Below are 27,926 nucleotides of genomic sequence, written 5' to 3' on the forward strand. Positions count from 1 at the left end.
CAAGTTTCAATTGTTTTGTATCTTTGACTTTTTCATTCATTATATAAAAATTATAAAATCAAAAACATTTATTTCAGACGCAGGAATAGTGACTAAAATTAATTTTTTTTTCAATTTTTATGAATTAGATAGAATTTTCTTTTAATCGAATTTTTATTTGATCGAATGATTTTTTTTTCAAATTTTCGTTTATGGGTCAGAATATCCTAAACGGATCATCTAATAATTTATTTTTAAAGCAATGGAAAACAATTTTTCTTTTTTTGTTAGAACATTGGGAAGACTATTTGTTATTAATATTTTATAAACAAATAATATAAAAAAACTATTAAAAATTAAATTTTTTTTAAGGAAAATTATTTTTCAATACTGAATTTCATGACGAAGGAAATCCATTTTTTTATTTTTAATTTGGTTAATTAGAAGTCGAAAAAAAATTATTTAATTTAAGAGTGCTAAAAATTTTAATTCTTGATAACTTTAACAACAAAATTTTTTTCTGACTTACAAATTTTAGAAACATTTTTTTACCATATATAAAGAGTCAAAAATCATATTCTCGGTTTAAAAATAAATTATTGAGTTTTAGGTGATTCGTTGAGGAAATTCTTACCCTTATATAAAAATTATGTAATATAGAAAATCGGTTTAAGGCCAGGTCCAAGTGAGGCAGCGCCATCTAGATTGAAACTAAAATTTTGGAAAATTTTCAACAGCCTTTTCTCGAAAACAAGAAGGTAAAATGCGTTTTTCTTTATGGATAATTGATTGTTAGCAAGAAATACACCTGCTAAAACTTTTTTTGGGTTAAAATGATGAAAAAAATTTCATGTCGATAAATTTACCAATCACGAAAATAACAAAAAAAAAAGTTTTTTAACATAACATATTTTACTCATTATGACAGCCGTTTGGCAGGTTATATATGTCACCAGACGTTTCGCGATTTTGCCGAAAGGAGGAGATTGGCGCTGTTGCTAACCACCTGAAATACATAATCTACCAAAGGGCTGTCACAATCAGTAAAACAGTGTCAATATGTTAAATATGTAATAAATTATTTTTTTTGTTATTTTCGTGATTGGTGAATCTTAGCTGGTGTATTTTTTAACGTTTATTAATTTTCCAAATGGAAATTGTATTCTTCATTGTAATTTCCGAGAAAGTACTGTTACAGTTTTTGTGAAAAAACTGCTCATATTTAATTTATCGACATAAAAATTTTTTCATCATTTTAACCCAAAAAAAGTTTTAGCAGGTGTATTTCTTGCTAATAATCAATTATCCATAAAGAAAAACGAATTTTACCTTCTTGTTCTCGAGAAAAGGCTGTTGAAAATTTTCCAAAATTTTAGTTTCAATGTAGATGGCGCTGCCTCACTTGGACCTGGCCTTAATAGAAATTCTGCAAAAAAAAAAATTCGAACATTCACGTCACCGTGACTTATTTAACAGTAAATGAATAATTTTAAAATAATTTAATTTATTTTAAAATAAAATGATTTAAAATTTTTAAATTAAATAAATAAATGATTGTTTATAAATAAACAAGTGTTTGTAAATAAGCAAACAAAAAATCTTCAAGGAAAAGAATAACTAAATTCAATAACCAAGGATTATTAAATAAATTTAATTTAAATTTAATCAAATTTTGATTAAATTCATCTTTCACATAATATTAACAATGATTAAAAATTAATACAATATTTAATTTATTTATTTAACAAATAACAAATTACTTATTCATTTATTTAATATTACCTTTTCCCTACTTAGTTTTATTTAGCTAAGTAAAATTGCGGATTATATTAGGAGAATAATATCAGTTAATAGAGTAGGAAAAATTTAAACATTTAAATAAATCATTAAAATTAGGACATAACAATTGATATAAAGTCTGAAAGAAAATTCTAGGTAATGAAATTCTGCAGAATAAAAATTCTAAAAAATTAATTTTAGACATTGCTTCTCATTAACGTTAATAAAATAAAAGCCATTTATTATCTTTTTTTAATTTTAATTCTTATTATAGTTTGAAAAAATCATAAAATCAAATTGTATAAAAATAACTCAGCCAAAGTTTGTCTTTCAATTTTGAAAATTGATTTGAAATGAAATGAAATTCCCTTGTGGAGTTGCATTCGCGAAAGAATGAAAATGCATTATTTTCAATGTAAGTTTCCTTTTTTGGGTGGCATGGAAAATTTTTGCTGACGGAAGTCCATTAAAGATGTCGGAGGTTATATTGCGAAAGAGTTATTCTAACATTTTTAAAGAATAATAAGATGAAAGTAGCCTTTCTTGCATTTTATTTTCCAAGAGTAATAAGATCATCTTTCGCGTTTTCTCTCTTTCTCTCTATCTGACCGTGGACGTGGAAAAAGCTTCGTCGAAGAAAAGGATTCTGTTAAGCTCTCGGGGGGGGGAGAGAGAGAGAGAGAGAAGGAGAGATAACTGTTGGGAAAAGTCGGCAAAGATAACTGTCGCGTTAAGATTTCTAATCTAAATGAACGCTCGGTTCGTTCGTTCCAGTTCGGGCAACGGTGATTAGTTCTCTCCAAGTTGCTGATCTCTCAAAAGGATTTCGCGATATTTTCTTTAAATTAGATTCTTGAAACTATGTTCCAAGCCCCGCGATTCACATCAGAGCCTTAATATTGCTGCTCTAAGAATTCTTACAAACAAATCCTTTTTATCTTCTTTTTCAATCGTTTCATTATCTTTTTTGAGATATTAAAATTTATCTTTAAAAATTATGTAAGTTATCTTCAATTTATCCAATTTTTTTTTTAGTATTTCGTGGCTACAAAAGATCTCATCTTGACTATGAATTGAGTGTTGTTTTACTAATACAAAAAATGAACCTCAGAGTCGAAAATTATTTTTCACGGGACAAAAAATATCAAAATATTTTTAAAAAAAGTTTTGGGTTCACATCATACCTTGAAAAGTTGTTTTCTAAGCATTACGTGGACCGAAAATCTTAAGAAAAAATAATTTGACATTTTTGATTATGTGAAAAACAATTTTCGGCGCTGAGCGTTGACGCTAACTTCATGGAGGTAAAAATGAAGATTTTTAATGAAGAAATTTGATGCCTATAACTAAATTTAAATTTTTGCCCTATTGATATTTTTTACCTGAAAATTGTCAAATACTAAACTACTGTGAGTTCGTTAATTATGTAAATAAATATTTTAGAACAAATCGGCTATATTCACACGTCATGTCACGAAGTGAAAATAGACAATCGGCTATATTCACCTCATTTTATGGCGTGAATATAGACAATAGGATATATTCACGTCATTTTTAAGCAGTAAATGACGTGAAAATAGAGGATTTCGTCTAATTTCACGTCGTACAATGACGTGAATGTAGCCGACTGTCTATTTTCCCGTCACTTTTTAACGATTTGATATATTCTGCCCCGGTTGACGGCATTTAATCATTAGTAGTATATTTAAGCAATATCTTTAATTTTTGTGCTACTGAAAATAATTTTTTTGGTATAAATCTTCATATATAAACATTCAGCCACAAATGAAAGTAGGTTCAAGGTACGTTTAATGTAGCTTTAAAATAGTCTGAAAGTAGGTTCAAAATAGTTTTAAGAAAGGCTCAAAGTAGATTAAAAATAGTTTCAAGATAGAATCAAAGTAGGTTCAAAGTTTGTTTCAAGGTAGGCTCAAAGTAGTTTCAAGGTAAATTCAAAATAGTTTTAATACAGGCTCAAAAAAGGTTCAAAGTAGTATCAAGGTAAGCTTAAACTAGGTTCAAAGTCGGTTCAAAATTTTTTGATTAATAGGACCAAAGTAGGTACAAAGTAGTTTAAAGTCAGACTTAAAGTAGGTTAACAGTAGTTTCAAGGTAGGCTCAAAATAGGTTCAAATTAGTTTCAAGATAGGATTAAAGTAAGCTTAAAGTAGCTTCAAGGTAAACTCAAATTAGGTTCAATATAGGCTTAAAATAGTTTTAAGATAGGAGCAAAGAAGGTTCAAAGTAGTTTCAAGGTAGGCTCAATGTATTTTCAAAATAGGACAGAACTAGGTTCAAAGTAGTTTCAAGTTAGATTAAAAGAAGTTTTGATATAGGCTCAAACATGGTTCAACGTAGGTTCAAGGTAGATTCAAAGAATGTTTAATATAGGTTTAAAGAAGGTTGAAAGTAGTTTCTAGATAGGTCAAAGTAGGACCAAATTTTGTTTAAAGTAGGTTCAAGGTAGGTTTAAACAAATTTTAATTTAGGCTCAAAGAAGGTTAAAAGTATTTTCAAAGTAGGCTCAAAGTAGGTTCAAGGTAAATTCAAAAATGTTTTAATATAGGCTCAAAAAAGGTTCAAAGTAGTATCAAGGTAAGCTTAAACTAGGTTCAAAATCGGTTCAAAATTTTAAATAAATAGGACCAAAGTAGGTACAAAGTAGTTTGAAGTCAGACTTAAAGTAAATTAATGGTAGTTTCAAGGTAGGCTCAAAATAGGTTCAAATTAGTTTCAAGATAGGATTAAAGTAAGCTTAAAGTAGCTTCAATGTAAGCTCAAATTAGGTTCAAAGTAGTATCAAGTTAGATTCAAAGAAGTTTTGATATAGGCTCAAACATGGTTTAACGTGGGTTCAAGGTAGAGTCAAAGTAGTTTTAATATAGGCTCAAAATAGTTTCAAGGTAGGCTCGAAGTAGGTTAATTAATATAAAGGTGAAATTGTAAAAAATGTGTTTTTAACCGTTTGTGAATAAAAGCCCCTTTAAATTTTTGAATTAACCGGATTTTCTTGAGATTCATTTCTAAAATTATTATTACTCTGAATGTAGATTCCATTTAACTTCATTAATGCCTAGAGACAGGAAGGATTCAGAAGCGTAAATCTCAAAATTTAAACCAGGCATCTGAAAGGGACTCGGTAGGATGCTTGGCTGTTATAATCCATCATAAACATTTATAGTAAACAGGAAACCTCTCATTAATATTCAAAAGCTACTGGATCTGACTTTACTTACACTATATGTAGAGGCTATAAACCACAAAATCTATGTACCTATTAAATAACAGCACATATATTCGTATTTTATATTTTTTTAAAATATTTAAGAAATAATTTTTAATAACGAAATTACTCTCACATATAGTAAATTATAATAGTATAGCGAATATTATTTTAAAGATACCACAATTTATAAATTAAGTTTCCATTCTTTAAATTTTTCTCACTATAATAAAAAAAAATGTTTAAAAATAGTGCGAAAGAAATATAAAAGTTCAGTTTTTAAGAATCATTTCTCACATCTCATTGACTTTTTTTTATATAAGATATAAAGAGATCATTAAAAAAGAAGAAAAAGAAGAAGAAGATAAGATGTTGAAACGTTTTGGGACAATAATTTTATGCTGATATAGACTTGTGGTTTTTTACGAGCGTTTATAGTAAAAGCGGGATTAAATGTTAGAGCCATTTTTATGAATTGAGTGCGATAGAAAGGATATGAGTGAGAGAGAACAAACAAGTGAAAAAGTGAAGATTAAATTGAGAAACATAGAGCAAGGATAGGAAAAAGTAATTTTATTAAACTGCTGGTTATATAAGATGTAAGGGGGGGAAAAGGAGGAAAAAAATGCGCGTTCTTCCTTCTTTGCATAGAAAGAACTCATGAAAAAGGCCTCAAAAAAAAGTGAAGGTAATTTGAGTTGAAAATTTAATTTCTTCCTTTATGTTTTAAACGCTTCTGTTATATGTGTGAAAAGCATTAAATATGCAAATGTTCTGAAAATTTGAAGCTACGAAGCTCGTACAGTGAAAATTTTAATAAAGTTGCATAATTCATATCTTAATTCATGTTCTGTACATAATTGTATGCTTACACATATACATGTGTATTATATGTTTATTAATATATATGTAGAAAGGTGCTTATGTTTGAAATGACCAAAATATTGTTATAAAGTAAATTACTCAATTATTTTATGTAGGTCTGCTGTAAATATGTTTAATAATTCACTCTATATCGAATATTCCTATCAGGCGCTAAAAACAGTTGATGCATAAAATGTCATTTGGTAATCGTCTACTAATTGACACGTAAAATAAATGCTCCCTCTCTCACTCTCTTTCTCTCCCTCTCAATTCTGCAATGTAAAGTAATTAAAAGACGGGCAATTAAATAAAAGTGTAATTGTTTTGTTTTAAAATTAAATACAACAACAAGTAATCCCACTAAGCGTTATTGTCGGTGAATTAATTCTTATTTTCTGCATTGAGACTGCTCTTGGGGGGTAACAATTAATACAGAAGAAAATACTTTTTAATGACCCAAATTAATTACAGTGAATCTTACAATTTATTTATTTTTTCCAGGGAATTTATTTTCTTGCATTAAATTAACACACGTGAAATTCAGTTAACTATAAACTAGTGTAATAGTCTGAAATATTGAATTATTTACAAATTGGGTCGTTTACAATTTTATTCAATTTGGTGTGGATTATTTAAATATTCATTATAGAAATTTTTTATTTCACTACAAAATAATTGAATTTTTTTTTTAAATTAAATGATATAATTAATTGAATAGTTTTAAATCTAAACTATTATTTTATTAAAGAATATAATATGTCAAATTCAGTGACCTTTTCCCAGATTTGTTTGAATTATTTTTTAATAGAATTTTCCTTCAAATTTCCATTACATCGATTTTATATATTATTATTAAATTTTGATATAACCGAATATTTACTTCACAGAATTAATATTTGATCGAATTTTTATTTATCAAAATTTATTATATTTGTTAGAATTTTAATTAAGAATTCTTTATTTAACAGAATGAAAATGGTTTTAAAAAATATTTGGAAATATTCAACAAAAATATTTTATTTTATTATTTAATTAAAAATATTACCTATGCATGAGCGCGCCATCCAAAATTTAAAGTTATTGGATGCGGTTAATACTTTAGTAAATTGTTGTTCTACATAAAAGTAATAAATCGCTAAAAAATTTGTCGTATTAAAAAAAATTTTCCAATAAACTATGTAAATGTAAAAATAGGATTGGGAGAAAGTATTTATAAAAAAACAAATTTCTCTCATCCACTAACTCGGGAAATTATTTTGAATGGTTTCTATTAAATTAGAAAAGAAATTAAGGATATACCCATTTTAGAAGGATTAAAATTTGTTAACTACAACAATTTAAGTAGCTTTAACAAATTTAAGAATCATAGAAGAAGTAAAAGAGATTTTTTAAAATTGTAACACTTACTTTTTATTCGTTAATATTTTCCACTTGAAATTTAAATTTGGATTTAGAATTTTGAAGAATTTAAAGGTTGAAATTAAACTATATGAAATTTTGTAAAGTTGAAAAATTTAGATTTGAATTTGAACTCGAACTAGTAGTTTGAAATTTTTGAATTACTGAAAAACTTTAAATTTTAAACTTGACTGATGAATTTACAAACTAAAGGGACTCTCACACCTTTTTGGCTGCCTGCAGATTACCATGGCAACGCATGAGAGTAAGTGCGACAGAAAATTTAAAAATTTGAATATTCAAATTTTCTGTCTTACTCACACTCGTGCGTTGCCATGGTAACCTGCAGGCAGGCAGGTAGCCAAAAAGGTGTGAGAGTGCCTTTATGTTTATGAGGGTTTGTCCACACTACAAATTTTGAATATTTGCAGTGTTGGGGGAAATTTCGAAATGCAGTGGAAAAGGGGGTTCAGAAATCTTGCTATTGAGTTCTCTAAAAGAAAATGGTGAGAATTAGAAAGAAAAACTCATTGGTGATTTCTTTCTATTGGGCCTCACTGACCCAGCTCTTCAGGTAGGTTAAAATTATGGGTTGTTCTTTAAGGACATAGATTCCGGTTGGTTTCCATTGTCCGTACTCGCCAAAATCCCCACTCACCATTTGTCATAATTTTCGTCAACTACCTCACCCTGCTCTAGTGAAAATTCAGTGAGCAGGGCGCGGTAATTGACGAGAATTATGAACAATTGCGAGTAGGGACAATGGAAACCAACCATTACAAGAAAGTAGGAAGAAAATCTTGAAGAAGGGGACATTATACCATATTTTGCAATATTTTACAATTAAGCTAATTTTTTTATAAACAAAGATATTTTTTTATTATAAATTATTATAAAAAATTTTATTTTATTTATTATACATGTCAATTTTTGAATTTTGTTGATACGACAATTTTTGCGGAAGTTACAATTTTATACGTTTAATTTGTTAATAATTATATAATAATAAAATGCTTGGTCTGTCCTTCTGTCCTAACTTGAAGTTGGCCTTTTCTGATTTCACGTGTTTTTTTGAATAGTAATCTTATGACGTGTCAAATTTTGACAATTCTTTTTCTCATTTTTGCCAAAGTTGTATAATTCTGTTTCCAAATTTCGGAATAAGTTTCTTTAAAATTCCAAATTCGAAAATTCAATTCACGAAGCTGAAGTACACAACGTTTACCAACGAAATTTTTTTTAAATTGTATATTGATTCAAAAATTGTATACAAATACAAAAAATTTATGATGAGAAAAAAGATGAGCCAGGAAATTTCGTACAAGATAGTAATTTGAAAAAAATTAATTTTTAAGGTACCAGGGGCCAACTAATACCTATTAAATATCATTATAAAAACACAGGCCTCGAATCAACTTAAAGACACAAAAAGTCGTTTTAGTCGATTTATATTCCAAAAAAAGTGGATCTGTTTTTTATTTTAACAACAACATTTTACAGATTTTTAAATGAAAATTTTTTTTAATAATAATCCTTTTCGAAGGGTTAAAGTTGAAATTTTTAGAAATAATTAAATTTCAAAAGATATTGTTAATTTTCAAACAATTATTAAATTTTACAGAACAAAAAATAATTTATCAAACAATTTTTAGAAAACATTTTTTAAATTTAATTGAATTTTCAAAGATTTAAAATTGAGATTTTTGAAATTAATTGAAACTTTAAGTGTTTTGTAATTAAAATTTTAGATCCCGTGTGGAAAAAGCCACGATCTTGCCCTCAAGAGTTCGGGGCCCCCGGCGGGGGCCCATGAGGGCTGATCCATATGGCGAATCCATGAGGGGCAACGTAGGGGCCCCGCATGGATCGCCCTCATGATCGATTAGCAAAATTTTCTAAGTCCAAAATTCAAATATTTTTTCGTCAACACAAAATGAATGTTTCCAATGATTCAAAACAACGAAAAACGCGTTTTTAATAAAAATATATTTACACTTTTTTTGAAAATTCACCTGAGATGATTCATGATAATAATCATAAAGCATATAATTAATTATATTTTATAAATTGCATTTGATTGGAAAATATAATTTAATATCTTAACTTTAACTAAATGATGTTAAGCACTTTTCTTTGTTAGGTATTTTTGAAGTTTAAATAGCATCAAGAAGTTAGCATTCGTTTTGAAGTAGCGTGCGTAGCGTAGTTGGTAAAGCGTTAGACTCATAGTCCGTAGGTCGTAGGTTCGATTCCCCCCATGCGTTAGATTTATTTATTTCTCAGGTTTGCGTTTAATCATTAATTCTATGTATGAATTAATTGAAAAATGAAAGTATGCATAAATTACATATTTTTTAATTTTTTAATTAATTAATTTATTATTACTTTTAATTATATCCGACAGTTAATTAATTAGAACGTTAATTAATAAATTCAATTTGAGTAAGAATTTAATTTAAAATTGAATAATTATTAAATAAATATGTTATTTATTCATAACTTAAGCTTATTTATTATTAATTAACTTTTATTATTAATATTATTGATTAAAAAACATTATGTCAAACTTGAGGGCAAGATGAGGGCAAACGTGAGGGCCCATAAGGGCGCCCTCATCGATGAGCATGTCGTTTTCATGAGGGGCCCCTATGGATCATCCATATGCGCCCCTCATGGCATGAGGGCGATCCATAAGGGCCCCCACTGGGGGCCCTCATCACTTTTCCACACGGGATGATTTCACTAAAGATTTATTAGAAAATGCGGACAAAATACAATAATTTGAAAATCATTTTTAATTGAAAAATGGTTTCAGATAGTTGAAATTTCAAATAATATTATTAAAATAGTTAAAAATAATTGAATTTCCATAGAGTTATAATTGAATTTATTAAATTTCAAAAAAAAATTTTCAATGGAACATTTTAGAAATAATTAAATTTTAGATGCTTTTAAATTCAAATTATTGAAAATTCAATTAATTTTGAATTCAAATTTTTGAGAATAATGAAATTTTATTTGATTTTAAATTGAAAATTTTTGGGAAATAATTTAATTTTAATTGAAATTTTGGATAATAATTAAATTTAAGTTCATTTTTGATTAAAAATTTGGATAATTAATTTTGAATAGAAATTTTAGAAAATAATTGAAATTTATTTCATTTTAAATTGAAAACTTGGTAAATAATTAAATTTTAAATTGAAAATTTTGGATAATTATTGGATTTGTAATTGATTTTGAATTAAAATTTCGGGCAATAATTGAATTTTAGTTTATTTTGAATTGAAATTTTTAAAAAATAATTCAATTTTATTGTGATATATTTTTTTTAAATTATAAACAATTGTTAAATTTCATAAAAATTTTAATTGAAAAATAATTTTGATATAATTGAATTTGTGATGTATTTCATTAAAATTATTAAAAACATTTAATTTAGTGAAGAATCATTTTAGTTCAAAATTTGTTAAATAATTGAATTGAAGAAGATCTGAAGAAGATCTACATTTTATACTAAAAAAAGTATTTTATTTACATTTTTTTTCAAATGTAAAAAAATGTCGCATTTTATTAAAATAAGTCGACAAAAGTCGTATTTTTGAAAAAAGTCGGAAAAAGTCGTATAATCCGAGACCTGTAAACATATAATTTTCATTATTATCATTTAATATGTAATAATATTCTAATAGATTAAATTATTATTGATAATATTAATCTTTAATTTCTTTATAACAAACAATTAAATGCTCAATTTGGCGCGCTTGCGCGCGTTTAATTTTGCTAGTTTTTATAATAATAATTAATTTTTATCGATAAGTACAATAACAAATCCCTAATTTTCAATTATTCTTGAAATTGTTCAAAAATATTGATTATTTATAATTTATACATTTATACATTGTTTAATTTCAATATTACATTTAATTTTTGTTAATTGTTAGTTAATTACCTATTAATTAATTTTTTTAGTTTCATGATTTTTATTATTAATTTTAATAATATTAATAATTTAAAACAAGTTTCCTTATAAAGTTTTGATATTTTTTAATTTTTTATTAAAAATGACATTAATTATTAGTTTTTAACATTAAAATTATTTGTCTGTCTGACGCCATGCTCTTTTCTAGGCGAATATTTGTAAATTTCATTAATGTTCCAAATACTGATTTTTATTCTGAAAACTTTATAACATATTTGATTTACAATCTTCAATATTTTGACACTCGATAATTTTCACAAATATTTGCCATGCTTTTAAGATTAAAATTGTAGAAAGAATGCGTTTAATCTTATGAGAAAAATAAAAACAGAAAAATGTACAGATGTAACACTTTAATTTCTAAAATGGTCAAAAATTAAAATTTTATTTTTTTTTATCATTCTGTATGTTTTGAGGATTCAAATGATGCAAGAAAAAAAAATAAATTTTATGCCATATTTATTTGTAGGACTTGAAATAAAAGTGGTGACTCCCCTTCAAGCCAATTCAATAACTTAAAATTTGTTGTAGCTTTTTTTATCATATGTATATAAAATCTAATATTTTAACCACTTATTCGTAATATACTTTCCAGTGAAAAAACGAATATACGAGTTTTTTGACTGAAAAAAACGACAATACCCCTTTTAATTGACAAATTGGCTAATTAATAGTTAATTAGTAATTTTAATAGAAAGTTTAAAATCGAATTTTGAAATTCATTCCAAATAATGAATCCATCAAGTTTATGTTAAATGGTGTTGCTTTAAAATGAGCTAAAAATAAATTATCTTTTAATTAAAAGTGTTCGTGTTGAAAATTCAAATTCTGATTCGTTGGAAAGGAACAATTTTAATTATTCAAACGATGATGCATTACATGAATACGAAATAATTCAAATTTCTGTATTTAATGTCGGTGGCCGGGCCGCCCAGTCTCTCGGCAAATTGGGAACCGTTAATTTGATGTTTTAGCTTTGCAAGCGTTTATTAAGATTTATTTTACTTTTTGTTCTCAAATGTCTCTTTTTTTATCTCTTGAAAAATGATATTTGAGTATTTTTTTTTTTTTTAAATATATGAATCACTCTTCTATTTAAATAACATAATGTCAAGTCACGTGAAATAGCTTTGAAAATGAGAAAAGTCGAATGTATCCATCCAGAATGACTTTCTGCGCTTGGATTCGATGAGACTGTCTGTTTATACAGGGGACTTGGGCAAATACATTGCAATTATCATATAAAAGGATCGTTCGGCGAAGGAAGGACACGTGACACTATAAGGTTTAAGCTTTTATGTGAAATAGACGGTCGACAAAAAAAGAAGGTTGGAATGGGGATTTAGTGCACGGGACATGAAGTTTTCGCGAAAAAGGGTCAGGTAAAGAGTTTTAGAACATATAAGAAAGAGAGAAAAAGTCATAGAAATGAAATCAGGGAGAGAAAAAGAAAGAAAGTGTTTACTATGGAGAGACTGGGACGCGACTTTATATTGATATGGCATCGTATAATCCAAAGGTCGACGAAGAATGCATGTATCTGGGCCATTCTCAATTTCTTTTCAACATATATACCAAATCGATAAAGCATTGTTCTATTCGTGGCTAAAGACCATGAGATTTTTATTGAACGCGCAAGATTCGTTGATTAAAGGAATATCTTTTAGATATAAATATATGTGATGCTCCTCGAAAGAAGAAACCTTACGTCTGTAATGTCATGTAACATAAATTTTTATAGAATAAAAATAATTAAAAGAAAAAATTTAATTATAATTATTTTAACACGTCAAAACAATTGTAGGTTTTGTGTTAGTTTTACATCGATAAAAAGTATCTTTTTAATTAGATAAAATCAAAATTTTTATTGAATTTTTTAAATGAAATGGAGACTTAAAAAAATTATATGAAAAAAATGAACTTGCGTGGTTTACTGAATGCAAATACGAAGTAACAAGTTAGGCAAACTCATTTGCGTGGCTTCTGCCCAATAGGTCGCCTATAGGCAAGCTCAGACCACTGATCGGATGGGAGAACTTAGGTAAACCACATTGACGTCATGTGGTAGTCCGGCTAGATACTTCAAACTGACCCAAAGACAATCCGAGTTTAGTTGAATTGCAATTATGTTTTCGTTCGATTCATTTTTCCATAGAAGAACATAGGTAAATGCGTAGTTTTTATTTTGTATACCCAAAACTGAAATTCGACCACGCTTCGATAAAAGAAACACGATGAAATCTAATGAACTTTGTTTGCAGTTATATTCTTCTGTATTTTCGAAGCTTTATTTGTTTCTATTCATCAGTCTGTATTCATTCATTTGTTAAGAATTCACTGATCCCTAATTATTAATTAATATATTAATTATATATTTATATTATTGTATTATATTCATATTAAATAATTTTAAGAATATTGAAATTAAAATTTCCCAATTTTCATTAAGGGATTTCAAATGTGGAAATTAAAAAAAAATTATATTGTTTACAAGTGTTAGAAATTTAACGAAAGCTTTGATGTTAAATTATCTATAAGAGAGTAATGTTAAAGTAAGTGAGTAAGTAGTTCTGAGTGGTTTTGGTCAGCCAATCGATTGGAAGTTATCGATTCAGGTCGATTAATGACTATAACTGAGAAAGGATGACGTATAACCACAACACATTTACTACAATCAAACACTAAATGCACTGCAATTACACAAGGCCACAAAAAATTGAAAATAATTTAGTATGTTTCTTAAATTACGAAAATATTCTTAATTTAAGAAACGTTTCTTATTTTAAGAATATTATATTCTAACTTTTCCAACGTGGGAAATATTCTTAAATAGGCGCCAAGAAGATATTTTAAAAGAATATAATTTTTTCAGTGGAATTTGTCATTATTCAAAATTTTTTTATAACATTAAATCTTAAAGTCACATAATTAAACGAAAGATCAGTAATGTTAAATTTTCGAATGAATGAAGAAATAAAAAGTGCTAATGGACAAATGCATAATAATGAGTGCGTGTGTGACTATGAAAGCCGTTAATGACAAGCGTTACTTGATGAGGGGGGAAGTTACGGGATGCATACGTGCTCGAGATCCACTTTCACAGTCACTTAGTTCGCAAGAGCATGGGAGAGCACTTAAGCTCTCTGACAGTTAAATTTAAACTGCCCGGTTCGAGCTGCGGCGACTATCGTCCCCAAGTACCGATCCAGGAGTTTCCCACCCTTAGTACCAAATTTGCATAGAATTGTGCTGTGTTCATTATCCCATACATATTTACATGCGTCTCAACTCACCTTGCCACATCCCAATGATCATTCTCATAGTGTTGGTATCTAGACTTTCTTGCCATAGATGGAGTAATTACCCGCCCGCAGCATCAATTTTCGGCGATCTAAAACAAAGCTCGACAAAATTTGTTGCTGATTGGGAGAAATTATTGTTTATGTTATTTAAACCTTTTTCAACTTCTTCTGCATTTAAATCCACTTTTCTTGTTCATTCATTAAATATATTTCTAAGTTTTTCTCCTAACCTAATCAGCAATCTATTTCTTTTCTTCGCTTTCCTTACATTACGTTAATAATTTTAAAAATTCAAAATCGTGGAACCATATAGCGACCATTTTTAAAAATTGTTAGAAATGATTTGAAACTTATTATTATGCAAATAAAACAAATACTTTTAAGTAAACAATTATTTATAAATATTAAACATGAAAACAAATAATTATGTTTAAAAATAAATGTTCATAACAATTAATCATGCAATTAATATTGTAATGTAATATAAATGAATGTTAAAACATATAATATGAATGTTAAAATCATGTTTAATTCATATAGTCATTATGTGAAAATAGATAATTTTCTTAAATTATATAAGAATGTTATATTCTTGATCGTTAATGTTGTGAAAGACAATCTTCAAATACGGAAATTAACACAGAAAATTAAAAGGCATTAAAATAAGCTGCAACGCATATTATTTTGAACCAATTTTGCTTATTTTAATCCATTTTGGTATTAAAATAAGCAAAATTAGATTAAAATAATAAGCGTTGCAGCTTATTTTAATGCCTTTTAATTTTCTGTGAAAATACGTGAGCCACTACTACTAAAAATAAGGTCATCAGCACTTTTTACGACTGTGTGGTCCCGAAAAAAATCTTCATAGGCTAGCTTATCCCACCGAAATATTCACATACAAAAATGTTTCTTTATAAAGCAAAACCTTTCACATTGAAGGCAGTTCCAAAATATATATACGCTAGTGTCAACAGTCAAAAGTTTAAGTTTTTGTGGGTACCAGTGTCTATCCAGCAATAAGAACAACTTTTACGAGCGGTCGTAAAATTTTTATAGAAGATTCAATCTTAGAAGACCAGGTGTTATAAGAAGATAATTGGAGACCCATCAATACATGTATTAAGGTATAATAATACAAAACCTTATAAAAAAGGATTATGATTGTACTTTCGAACAATTATTAATTATCAAGAAAATATCATTCTAATAATAAATAAATAATCTTTTGTTTAATTATCATTTTGTTCTTTCATTTAATAACCTCTCCCCAACTTGGTTTCTTTAACTAATTGTAAGTTAAATTGAGGGATTCGAGTAGAGAATAATTACACAGCCCCACAAAAAAAAAAAGTGTCGTGCGCGGCAGACCAGACTAGTCATTTCCCATGTATTTTGACGCGCTGAACACGAATCCGAAGTCCGTTTTGCTCCATCACGTCAGGATTTTTTTCTAACCTCCAAAAACCTGTCGGATTTTGAGAGGTAGGCTATTTTTTTAAAAATTGATGGATTTACTTCAAAATTGGTATCTAGGGGTTTTTTGGGTCGCTGATGACGAATTTGAAGTTAGATTTTCAAAATTCAAAATGGCGGCTCCAATATGGCGGACGAATTTTGTAAAAGTTGATGGATTTACTTCAAACTTGGTATCTAGGGGTTTTTTGGGTCGCTGATTACGAATCTGAAGTTAGATTTTCAAAATTTAAAATGGCGGCTCCAATATGGCGGACGAATTTTGTAAAAATTGATGGATTTACTTCAAACTAGGTACCTAGGGGTTTTTTGGGTCGCTGATTACGAATCTGAAGTTAGATTTTCAAAACTAGAAATGAAAATTCTTATATACATAAGTAAGGTATTCACGTCTTTTTATGGTAGCGCACTCTTTTGTCCTCAAAGGATTTGTGTAATGGTTTTCTTTTCAAATTGGTGCCTCCAGGTACAATATCCCTTTTCAGCATTCAACAGTAGTCGGCCATCATATTTACATCCCATCTTCCTTGATAACGACGCTCAAATTCTTTCAGATCTTGATGGAATCGTTCTCCTTGTTCTTCTTTGTAATCTCCCAAATTTTCAGGGAATTGATCCCGATGCGAGTCTAAGTAATGCAACTTTATGCTCATTAAGCATCCTAACTTACCAAAGGTTTTAATCATATCACTATTTGCTCCCAATTTTCACTCTTGTGATTACCCAGAAAATTTTCGACAACTGCTTTAAAACTAAGCCATGCGGCTTTCTCCTTTTTATTCATCTTGGTGATAAATTGCTCATCTTTTAACAATTTGCGAATACGTGGTCCATCGAAAACCCCTTCTTTTAGTTTCGCATCAGAGATTTCTGGAAACTTTTGTTCCAGGTATTTGAAACAGTTTCCTTTTTTATCTAAGGCTTTGACAAACTGTTTAATTGCTCCTAGTTTCGTGTGTAAGGGCGGAATTATCACCTTTGAAGGGTCGATATCGTCCGCCATATTGGAGCCGCCATTTTAAATTTTGAAAATCTAACTTTAGATTCGTAATCAGCGACCCAAAAAACCCCTAGATACCAAGTTTGAAGTAAATCCATCAATTTTTACAAAATTCATCCGCCATATTGGAGCCGCCATTTTGAATTTTGAAAATCTAACTTCAAATTCGTCATCAGCGACCCAAAAAACCCCTAGATACCAATTTTGAAGTAAATCCATCAATTTTAAAAAAAATAGCCTACCTCTCAAAATCCGACAGGTTTTTGGAGGTTAGAAAAAAATCCTGACGTGATGGAGCAAAACGGACTTCGGATTCGTGTTCAGCGCGTCAAAATACATGGGAAATGACTAGTCTGGTCTGCCGCGCACGACACTTTTTTTTTTTGTGGGGCTGTGTTATAAGTTCTTAGATTAGGAAAAATTAATAAGGGCCCATTCATTAATATTACGTAAGGACGATTTTGGCTAATTATGACCACCCCTACCCCCATGTAAGGGTACATCAGATTTTTCGGACCCCCTCCCCCTTCTTATGTAAGTTTTTGAGAATATTAATGTAATTTAAAAACTAATTACAACAATACAAACGAGACGTGTAATTGCCTAACTTCAAGTGTATACACCTATCCTTATTGGTAGAATTCAAAATTATGAATTGTTATTGGTCAAAACTGACGACATACTTTCCATCAGATATTTACAGCTAACTTCAAGTGTAGACACCTTTCTTTATTGGTTAATTTTTCTAATTTGAAAATGAAATTTAATATTATTTAAAAAATAAATATTTTGCATGAAGCATTAAATAACATAAAGCTAACATTTTTTGAAATAAATATTTTACAAATAAAGATGTGAATCCATCAAAAATATAAATAAACTTATATAATGGTCAATTGCGCGATTATTTGAATCGAATAAATTTTAATTTTAAGTATGTTTTTCGAAGTCAAATGAATTAAACCATCCCAAAGACTTCAGGGAAGATTTTGGAAATTTGAAAATGACAATAATAGTCCTTTTTTATCACTAATATATAAATATATACAAATATGTATATGATAAACATTTGTTTTGGTGTTATACTTTTTAAGCCTCTTTTACATGCATTGTGAGAGGTGTAACAACGCGCACATAATCCTCTAAGTGTATCCATAATTTTCCAAGCTTACGCATAACTTTTAAAGTCCTAAGCGAAACTGCGCTTTTCGCCTGAGGGAAATTTCTGAATATATGTCTGATGCTGAGATGTTTTCTGATGTGGATTATGTCGCTTAAGAGGGATTTTAGGTGTCGGATGGAGCAGGAAATATTGTATTTGATATTGCACTTAAACTATTTCTTTTTATTTGTCGCACGACAACGGGGTTTAAGTCATGAAGATGTTTCTCTTTTATTTCAGAATTTTCTTTTTTTTTCTTCCCCCCCTGCCCCTTCACCCACTAAATCCATGTTGATTTTATTAATGGTTGGCAGTTGTCAGACTTTGATAAAAGAAATTTTTGTTTTTGTTTCAGGTAAGGGAGTCAAATGAGCTTTTAAGAAGAAGAATATTTACACGTGTACGGCTTTTGAGTGAGTACCTTTTGAAAAAAAAAGTTGCTTTCATTCGTTGCTTTTGAGGTCAGAACCCAAATCCGAAAGATCTTTTCGAAAAAAAGGCGTTGACAAAAGAGGAGCACCTATTATGGTTTACTGTCTTAAACTTTAAAAAAAAATTACTATGTATGAGAGTTCTAGCAAAAAGTCTATTAAACTCACACAGCTCGTTTATTTTTCCGCGACAAGAGGATAAAAAAGAATAGTGCTTTTTATGACTTCACTCTGTCAGAAGAGTACTTTGTGCATGTACAGATTTTATGGGAAATATAAAATCGTATATGAGGCAATTTCGGAAATATCTACTGTTTTTTAAAAAAAACCACCCTCTTCTTCTTTATAGAATAATCTCATACCGATTCTCAAACAAACTCTCGAAACTGTTTATCACTTTTTTTTTGGGGGAAAAAAAGACGTCTTCCATTTTTCCCGGGGATTTTTTTAATATGTATGTATAGAGATTTCTCCGTGTAAGCACGTTAAATTTAATGTCACATAATTAAACTCCATGGGTACATTAAACTTGAGAGTGCAGAGCCAGAAAAAGAGTCCTGTGCAAATTTTAAAATGCTTATATAATTTCAAGCGTTTTATCACACATACAGCGTGTATGTCACTAGTTAGGAAAAATTCATTTACTTATATTTTTTTAATATCGTTTCGTATTTTAATTTGAATTAAATTTGATTTTTAATTACGTTTTTTTTAGATCCGAAACTACATCGAAAAAACGATACTCTTAAGAATTTTCTTCTTGGCGACCATTTAAGAAATTATTCATCATTTTTACCTCCCAACTGTTTCGCAATTTATTCCTTTCACCTGGAATTTTTTCGAATATTTTAAAAACAACTAATTAGGACATTCTTGGGTCCATTTACCTTAATTTAGAAAAAAAATAAATGTAATTAAAAGAGTTGTATAGTTTTGAAATACAAGAAAAAATCATTGTTTTCAACAGCCGAGTGACTATTATTTAAATATAATAAAAAAAAAAGCTTTTCATTTTTGTCAGGACATTGCTGTGTATTCCGAGTTCATACTCAAAGGTTGTGTAATTTGACCTGTTCACAAGGCAACCATAACTATTCTTGCATTTAGATATAGTCTGTCGAGCGACAACAGGTTGCTATTAATTATCCACGTCCGTCAATTACGATTGTACACCCTCCTATCCCATCTTCCAACACAGAACCTCACACATTATTACATCAGACTCTCCCTCTCTCCTTGCTTCAAATATTTACCCACAATTTATAGAATCAAAATCATTAATAATTTCTCTTGAAATCATATTCAAAAAAAGTTTTACATTATATTGTTTTTTCTATTCTAGGGATTTTTGTAAAAAGTAGTCTTTAGAGAATTTTTTGTTTTTTAATTATTTTCTATATAAATAATATACTACTGTAAATAATGTACTTTTATAAATATTGTACTTCTGCTATCCAAAGTAAAAATCTAGTAAGTCACTTTTTCGTAAGGGTGAAAATCGCTTGGCAATTACAATCGATTTTCAAACTTATGGAAAAGCGACTTGAGTTTTTACTTTGGAAAGCAGAATCTTACATAAAAAATCGGTTGAAACTGATTAAAAACGGATCTATAAAAGAATTTATATTTAAATGAATTTTAATTTAAACGAATTTTCATTCAATCGAATTTTACGTAATTCAAATTTTTAAATGACAGAAATTCCAATTCACCGAATTTTAAGGGTACGGTCATACTATCTCATGCATGCACTGTGCATGCATGCAGAAACAATTGGCTGGTCACACTTTAACGAAATCTAGTGAATGTTTAGTAACTTTCTAGTTACAACCGAAATTTTTGGAAAATTACTAGAAATTTACTAAACAATCACTAGATTTCGTTGAAGTGTGACCGGCCAAATGTTTCTGAATGCATGCATGAGATAGTGTGACCGTACCCTAATTTGTCCGAATTTTTAATTAATAGAATTTTTAAAACGCTGAATTTTCATTTGTTCGAAATTACAAGTCAGCGTCTTAAAAATTCTATCACTTCAAAATTTGGACAAATTAAAATTCGGTGAATTAAAATTTCTGTCATTTAAAAATTCGAATTACATAAAATTTGATCGAATGAAAATTGTATTAAATTAAAATTTTCTTAAATTAAAATTATTTTTAAAAAAGTCATGTAAAGAAAATGACTATAAAATAAAAATTCTGTCAAAGCAAAATTCGGTTGCTAAAAATGTTGTTATGTAAAAATTCGGTTACTAAAAATTTTATGTAAAAATTAAAAAAAAAAATTATGTTACATATTATTAATTAATAATTAATAAATTATTTGGAAAAATATTTGTTACAAATACATTGAATGTTGTTTTAAAAGACGAAGAAAACTTTATCAGGTTTTTGAAACGTTTTTCATATAAAAAAAATCATTTTGACGCTTTACGAAGCGAGCAGCGTGTAGGTAAATTGCCTTTAGTAATTCACTACGACAGGAGTGTACTCATAAATTCGAAAAAAACGATGATCTACGACCAGAATCTGGACTCACCCCTTTCTCTTCTTTCCTCTATTGCTTTCTCTTATCCCGGGACTTTCCCGTCTTTTTTTTATTCTTTTTCTTATATACCTCACTTCTCTCTCTCGTTTTACATCTTGTCATATTTTCTCTCAGTGTTGCCAAGTTAGTGGTTTTCCCACTAAATTTAGTAAGATTTTGGTTATTCAGTAAAATTTTTAGTGGGAGAAATATTTTAGTAGGAAATTTAGTATCTTTTTTCTTCTCTAGTGGAATTTTTAGTGTTTTCGCCTAAATGTTATTTTTACTACGAAAATTTTATCTGTTTATCCGTAAAACTAGAGCAGAAATTAAAATGTCGCCGTTTTTAGCCTATTTTTACGAAAAAATTACAGCAAAAATAAAATAGACGTGTTTTTGAAATATTTTTACGCAAAAAGTAGAGTAAAAATGGCGCAATTTTAATTTCGGTTCTACTTTTTCAAATTGACACTGTTTGTACCCTATTTTTTCGAAAAATTAAAACAAATACGTCGAAATTTTAATTTCTGCTCTAGTTTTACGCAAAAAATAGAGTAAAAACAGCGCCATTTTAGTTTCTGCTCTATTTTAACTAAAAACTAAAGCAGAAATTAAAAGTGGCGCCATTTTTGCTCTATTTTTTCGTAAAAATATGGCAAAAACGCGGCTATTTCATTTTGTACTGCAATTTTTTCGTAAAATTAGGGCAAAAACGGCGCAATTTTAATTAATGTTCTACTTTTTCCGTAAACCTATAGCAGAAAATAAATTCGCGCCGTTTGTACCCGAGTTTCACGAAAAATTAAAAAAAAAACTTCGGCATTTTAATTTCTGCTCTAGTTTTACGTAAAAATAAAGGAAAAACGGCACCACTTTAATTTCTACCCTATTTTTACTGAAACTGAAGCATAAATTAACATGGCTGTGTTTTTGCTATAATTTTGATAATTTGTTACAAAATTCCAGCAATTTAAATAAATTCCATGACTTTTCCATTCAAAAAATCAATTCCATGGGTTTTTCCTGACCTGGAGAGTTTCCCTGACTGTTAGACATCCTGCTAAGTAGAAACTATTCAACTCAATTTGATTGGCTTTACAATCAAAATCAAAATTAGTCACGCAGTTCTATAAGAAAGAATGCTCTTCTACGTGCCGAGCCCTGCACTCCTGTTTAGTACACTTTATTCCTAAAGTAAGTTTTGTCAATTGAAGTTTTTAAATATATTTGAAAATAAAAAGTTTAAAACAATTTTTACTGAATTCTGATAAAAGAAAAATTTAAAATGTCGCCTATCACGGTGCGCCAGAAAGAGGTTTAAATAAAAATGAATTGGCACTTAAAAATTCTTTTTGATTATGGTTCTAAGATGAATAAAAAACTTTTCTCAATAGGTTTTAAAATCAGCTTACGTGCCCAATTTAAAACAAATTGAGTTTTAAATATTTAAAAATAGTATTTTATGAGGAACCAGAATTTATTTAATGTTGTTCCCGCTAATAAAGATGTCACCACGGGCTCTTAATTAAAGCGCCACCTTTTCATTTGATTAGAACTATTCAGTTAATATTTGCACGCAATGTAAATCAGACTATTGTATTTTGTTTAAACCGTTCACACGAATAAACGTGAATTAAAATAATTCTATCTTATTATTAACATCAGGTTATGTAACCAGGACTCTTCCACTGCAATAAGTGGTTCGTGAAATGATCGGATTTGTGAATATGAAAGGTGTAAAATCACAATCGCGTAAGACGCTTGCAAGCTAACCTCAAAAACGAATTTCCGGTTTTGTCGAGCGTGGCTGATGCAAATTTTCGCTAGTTTCGAAAAACTTCCGTGTTTTGCCGAGCATAGCGCGAGTGTAGCTGTGTTTGTTTTTCAAAAGCTAACCTAAAAATAAAGTGTCTGTTTACGTTGATGAGCGATTATTAGCCTTGTGTTTCTTAAATAATAAAACGTTGTTTAACTCGAATAACAATAATGTCAGGACACACAGTGCAAATCGAAAAATTAAGTAAAGAGAACTTCGACACATGGAAGCTCCAGATGGAGGCTATCCTGATCAAAAATGATTATTGGCCGTACGTAAACGGAACGACTGCCAGGCCAGTAGCTGTCGAAGAAAATCCTAACGTCGCCGCAATTGCAGCTTGGGACAAAGCTGATTCAAAAGCTAGAGCAGACATTATTTTGTCAATGTCGCCATCCGAACTGTGTCACGTCAAATATTCTGTCACATCGAACGAAGTTTGGAGAAAACTCGAGGAAGTGTATCACTCGAAGGGACCTGCTCGCAAAGCAACTTTATTAAAACAATTATTATTTACGAAAATGCGCGATGGCGAAAATATGATGGATCATCTAAATAACTTTTTTGGGACAGTCGATAAACTAAAGGAAATGGAAATCCTAGTCGCGGAGGATCTTCTGGCTATTTTATTACTTTATAGCATTCCTGACAGCTATGAGAATTTTAGATGCGCCATAGAGGCGAGAGACGAACTCCCTTCAGCCGAAGCACTAAAAATTAAACTTCATGAAGAATATAACGCGAGAAAAGAAAAAGATGTTCAGAAAGAGCAGCATTCTCAAGGGGCATTCCATGTCAAGTCATTCGGAAACAAAAGTAAATTTCAAAAACCTAAAAACAAATCGCATAAATCATCCGGTGAACAAAACGGAAATTCGAGTGGATTTAATAACCAACGAAGAAAATATAAATGCAATTATTGTCACAAACCAGGACATAAAGCATCTGAATGCTGGTCGAAATCAAACAAGCAGAGTTCTTCCAACGCAGAAGAAGCTTTTACAGCTATTGCAATCTCGGTACCGGAGAAAATCAAGATCGAAAATACGAAAACTGAAAAATATGAAAATTGTGCAAGTGTCGAAGAAAAAGCATCTTTAACTATTGCGATGAGTGCTGAACCAACTACGAGTGATGAGTGGTGTATCGACAGTGGCGCAACGTCGCATATGTGTCGCGATAGAAACAAGTTTTCAAATTTTCATCCTGTTGAAAATCAAAAAGTGCGTTTAGCCGTCGATATAACGACGGATATCATCGGAAAAGGAACTGTTCACCTCAGTGTTCCAAGTGACAACGAATCGAAGAAAATACGACTGGAAAACGCTTTATGCGTACCTGAATTAAAAACAAACCTTTTGTCGATTTCAAAAACAACTGCCAATGGGTACAATGTCAACTTTCAAGAAACTCACGCGACAGTGTCGAATAAAAAGGGTGAAATTGTTTTGACCGCGAAAAGAAGAGGTGATTTATATTTTATTGAAGACAACAACGAGTCAACTGCTAGTGCAAATTCGTGTACAAGTCAAATCGAGAATTGGCATAATCGGTACGGTCATCTGAACGAAAAGAATTTAAAACAATTAATTTTGAAAAACCTGGTTAACGGTATGTCATTTGATTCCTCTGTGCAGTTACCATTTTGTGAAACTTGTGTTCTGGGAAAACACAGTGCTACCCCGTTCCCTCAAAAATCGTTAACGAAAAGTGATAAAATTCTCGAATTAATTCACTCAGACGTCTGTGGACCGATGAGAGTGCAATCCATCGGAGGTGCCACTTACTTTGTCACTTTCATCGACGACAAATCGCGTTACGTGGAAGTGTTCTTTTTAAAGTCGAAAAGTGAAGCTAAAAAATCTTTTTTGAAATTCAAGAATTGTGCAGAAAATCAAGCAGAGAAGAAAATAAAAATTCTCAGGACCGACAATGGACTCGAATATTGCGGAGCCGAATTCACCGAAGAAATTGAACAAGCCGGAATCAAGAGACAGCGAACAGTCGCTCACACACCCCAGCAGAATGGGATAGCGGAGCGAATGAATCGCACGTTGGTCGAGATGGCCAGATGTCTGTTGATTAAATCAAAACTACCCCCAAGATTCTGGGCTGAAGCTATTGCCACGGCTGCTTACATCAGAAATCGATCACCTTCGAGAAGCTTGGATGATTCAACACCGTTCGAATCGAGATTCGGATACAAAGCGAATGTGTCAACGCTAAGAACTTTCGGTTGCAGAGCTTACGCCTTGAACAAAGATCCTGGAAGAAGCAAACTGGATCCAAAATCCAAACCGTGCGTCTTCGTGGGATACTGCGATGATTCAAAAGCGTATCGCTTATGGGATCCTGAAACGAGAAAAATCATTAAAAGTCGAGACGTGATTTTCAATGAAGAGGACAAAGGATTACCGATCGCTGAAAAACAAGAAGATGATGCCATCGACAGAAGAAGAGATGGCAGAGATGAGAGATAATCCTTACCAGTCTCTCATAGGATCATTGATGTATCTGGCTGTTTCTACGAGGCCAGACATTGCCCACACAGTCAGCGTTCTCAGCCAATTCAATGTCAACCCCGGAAAAGCTCATTGGACTTCCGCAAAACGTGTTTTGCGATATTTGCAAGGTACAAAAAATCACGGTTTATGTTTCAGGAAAACCAAGAGCGATTTAATCGGATATGTTGATTCCGATTGGGCCGGAGATATCGACGACCGAGTGTCCTACACAGGATATGTGTTTAAACTGGCCGGAAGCTCAGTCACCTGGGAAGCGAGAAAACAGAAAACGATCGCCTTATCGAGCACTGAAGCCGAGTACATGGCTCTCTGTGAAGCCGCCAAGGAAGTCGTTTATCTTCGCAATTTTCTCAAGGAGATATATTTTTTCAACAAAGTTGCTGAACCGACAATTGTTTACTGCGACAACCAAGGGGCTCAAAAATTGATGAGGAATCCAATTTTCCATCAACGGACCAAACACATCGACATCAAGCACCACTACGTCCGAGAAGTGTTTCAACGTGGAGATTTGGATGTGAAATATATTGCCTCCAGTCAGATGATCGCGGATGTGTTAACCAAGAGTTTGTTTGGACCCAACCATAAAAAGTGTATTCAAGGACTTGGACTTTTTGATATCAGTGAACCCGCGTTGAGAGGGGGTGTTGTTCCCGCTAATAAAGATGTCACCACGGGCTCTTAATTAAAGCGCTACCTTTTCATTTGATTAGAACTATTCAGTTAATATTTGCACGCAATGTAAATCAGACTATTGTATTTTGTTTAAACCGTTCACACGAATAAACGTGAATTAAAATAATTCTATCTTATTATTAACATCATTTAATGTATACTTATATGCGTATAGATAATAGATGTTTTAGATTTGGGTTCATATAAATTTATTAACAATGAAGTTATTTTCTTGTTTCGTTTTTATATTTATGCATTAAGAGTGTCAAACGGTATCTGAAATTCTTTGGCAAGAAGAGAGCTTTAATTATCGCTCTGAACGAGGAATAGTATTGATTTTAAAATACTTTTTTCTCGAAACATGAACACTTTTAACAAAATCAGTAAAAATCCTCATCTTATAAATTTCCTAAATCCAAAAGACTGTACGAATCCATAGAAAAACATGGTTGCAAAACAAAAAGTAGAAAAGTATAATCTAATAACAGCTGCGACTTTGTGCGCCCTGCATGCTGCTGCCATCTGACGGCGGCAGGAGGTAATGTACCTGTCATTACATTACTTTTCGTTTTGCAATCGTGTTTTTGTATGGATTCGCATAATCTTTCGGATTTAGGAAATTTATATAAGATAACGATCTCTAGCTGCTTTTGTAAAAAGTGTTCCTTCTTTCGAGAAGAAAGTATTTTAAAATCAATTATTCTCATTTTCACGTTTAGTGCCGTTTTTATAGAACGATAATTAAAGGTCTCTTCTTGCCAAAAAATTTCAGAGACCATTCGACTCTCTTAAATAAATTTTGTCACTCTTAAAATCGTTCTTTTAACATTATAATTTAATTTTTTAAACTCGGACACAAACACTACAGCAATATAATTATTTATATGTAAAAATGAAAATAAGTAATTATTTTATCATTAATTACAGTATTTATTAGATTAAATAAATTCTGATTCCCCATAAAACACTGTTTTTATATAAAAACTCAATTTTATTTAAATCGGGCATGTAAACTGATTTTAAAAACTATTGAGAATTGTTTGTTATTCATCTAAGAATCATAATCAAAAAGAATTTTTAAGTGCCAATTCATTTTTATTTAAGCCACCTTCTGGCGCACCGTGCTATGCCAAATTAAAAAAAATATGTACAAAGATATAAAATCTCTAGGGAAAGTGAAAAAAAATTTAAAGGTTATGTTTAGTTTGTGGTTTTTTATAGTTTAATGTCTTATTTAAATTCCAAAAAATGTCTATAATCAAAATAATATATTTATTACATTGGAACTATTAAATTTTATTAAACGATTCTTTAAGTTTAAATAACTTTTGCATAATTGGCTATTATTGTTATTATTGTGGTGGCCCACTATATCGAGTTTGAAAGGTGATAATGACAACACAATAATAATACAATAGTAATTATGTTATGACAATAATGCAATTATAATAATGAATCACAATACATAAATGCAAATAATAATAAATGGCCTTTGCCCTACGGTCAACGGTACAAGACTGCTCTCCAACTCGGTATCCGCCGAGTAGCCACCTCGCTTTGTCTAATTTCCCCCTTATTATTTATTTTTCTAGTGAAAATTAGGGGAAAATATCTAGCGATCTAGGGTGACAGCGCCATAGGGACCTGGCAACACTGTTTTCTCTCTTTCTATATATTCTTAACCTTTCTTTTTATACTTTCTTTTTTCTTAATATTTTTCTCTTTATGTTGCATCATCTCTGTTTTTCACATATTATCTCCTCTATTTCTATTTTTCCTCGTGAG

At 30.0% G+C, this 27,926-nt stretch overlaps 1 protein-coding gene and 1 long non-coding RNA gene across 2 annotated transcripts in view; both read left to right on the plus strand.

Moving 5' to 3' along the window:
• LOC127285274 (uncharacterized) overlaps positions 1 to 18,681 on the plus strand; it is a 209,816-nt gene extending 191,135 nt beyond the window's left edge. The window contains exon 3 of the long non-coding RNA XR_007843582.1: positions 18,521 to 18,681. This is a non-coding gene — a long non-coding RNA (uncharacterized LOC127285274). The remainder of the gene's footprint in view (positions 1 to 18,520) is intronic.
• LOC127285259 (E3 ubiquitin-protein ligase MIB1) overlaps positions 1 to 27,926 on the plus strand; it is a 490,224-nt gene that overhangs the window by 371,255 nt on the left and 91,043 nt on the right. The window lies entirely within an intron of this gene.

This window comes from Leptopilina boulardi, unplaced genomic scaffold, assembly GCF_019393585.1.
Source record: "Leptopilina boulardi isolate dan_hultmark-lab unplaced genomic scaffold, ZJU_Lbou_2.1 LbouV2_330, whole genome shotgun sequence".
Lineage (NCBI taxonomy): Eukaryota > Metazoa > Arthropoda > Insecta > Hymenoptera > Figitidae > Leptopilina > Leptopilina boulardi.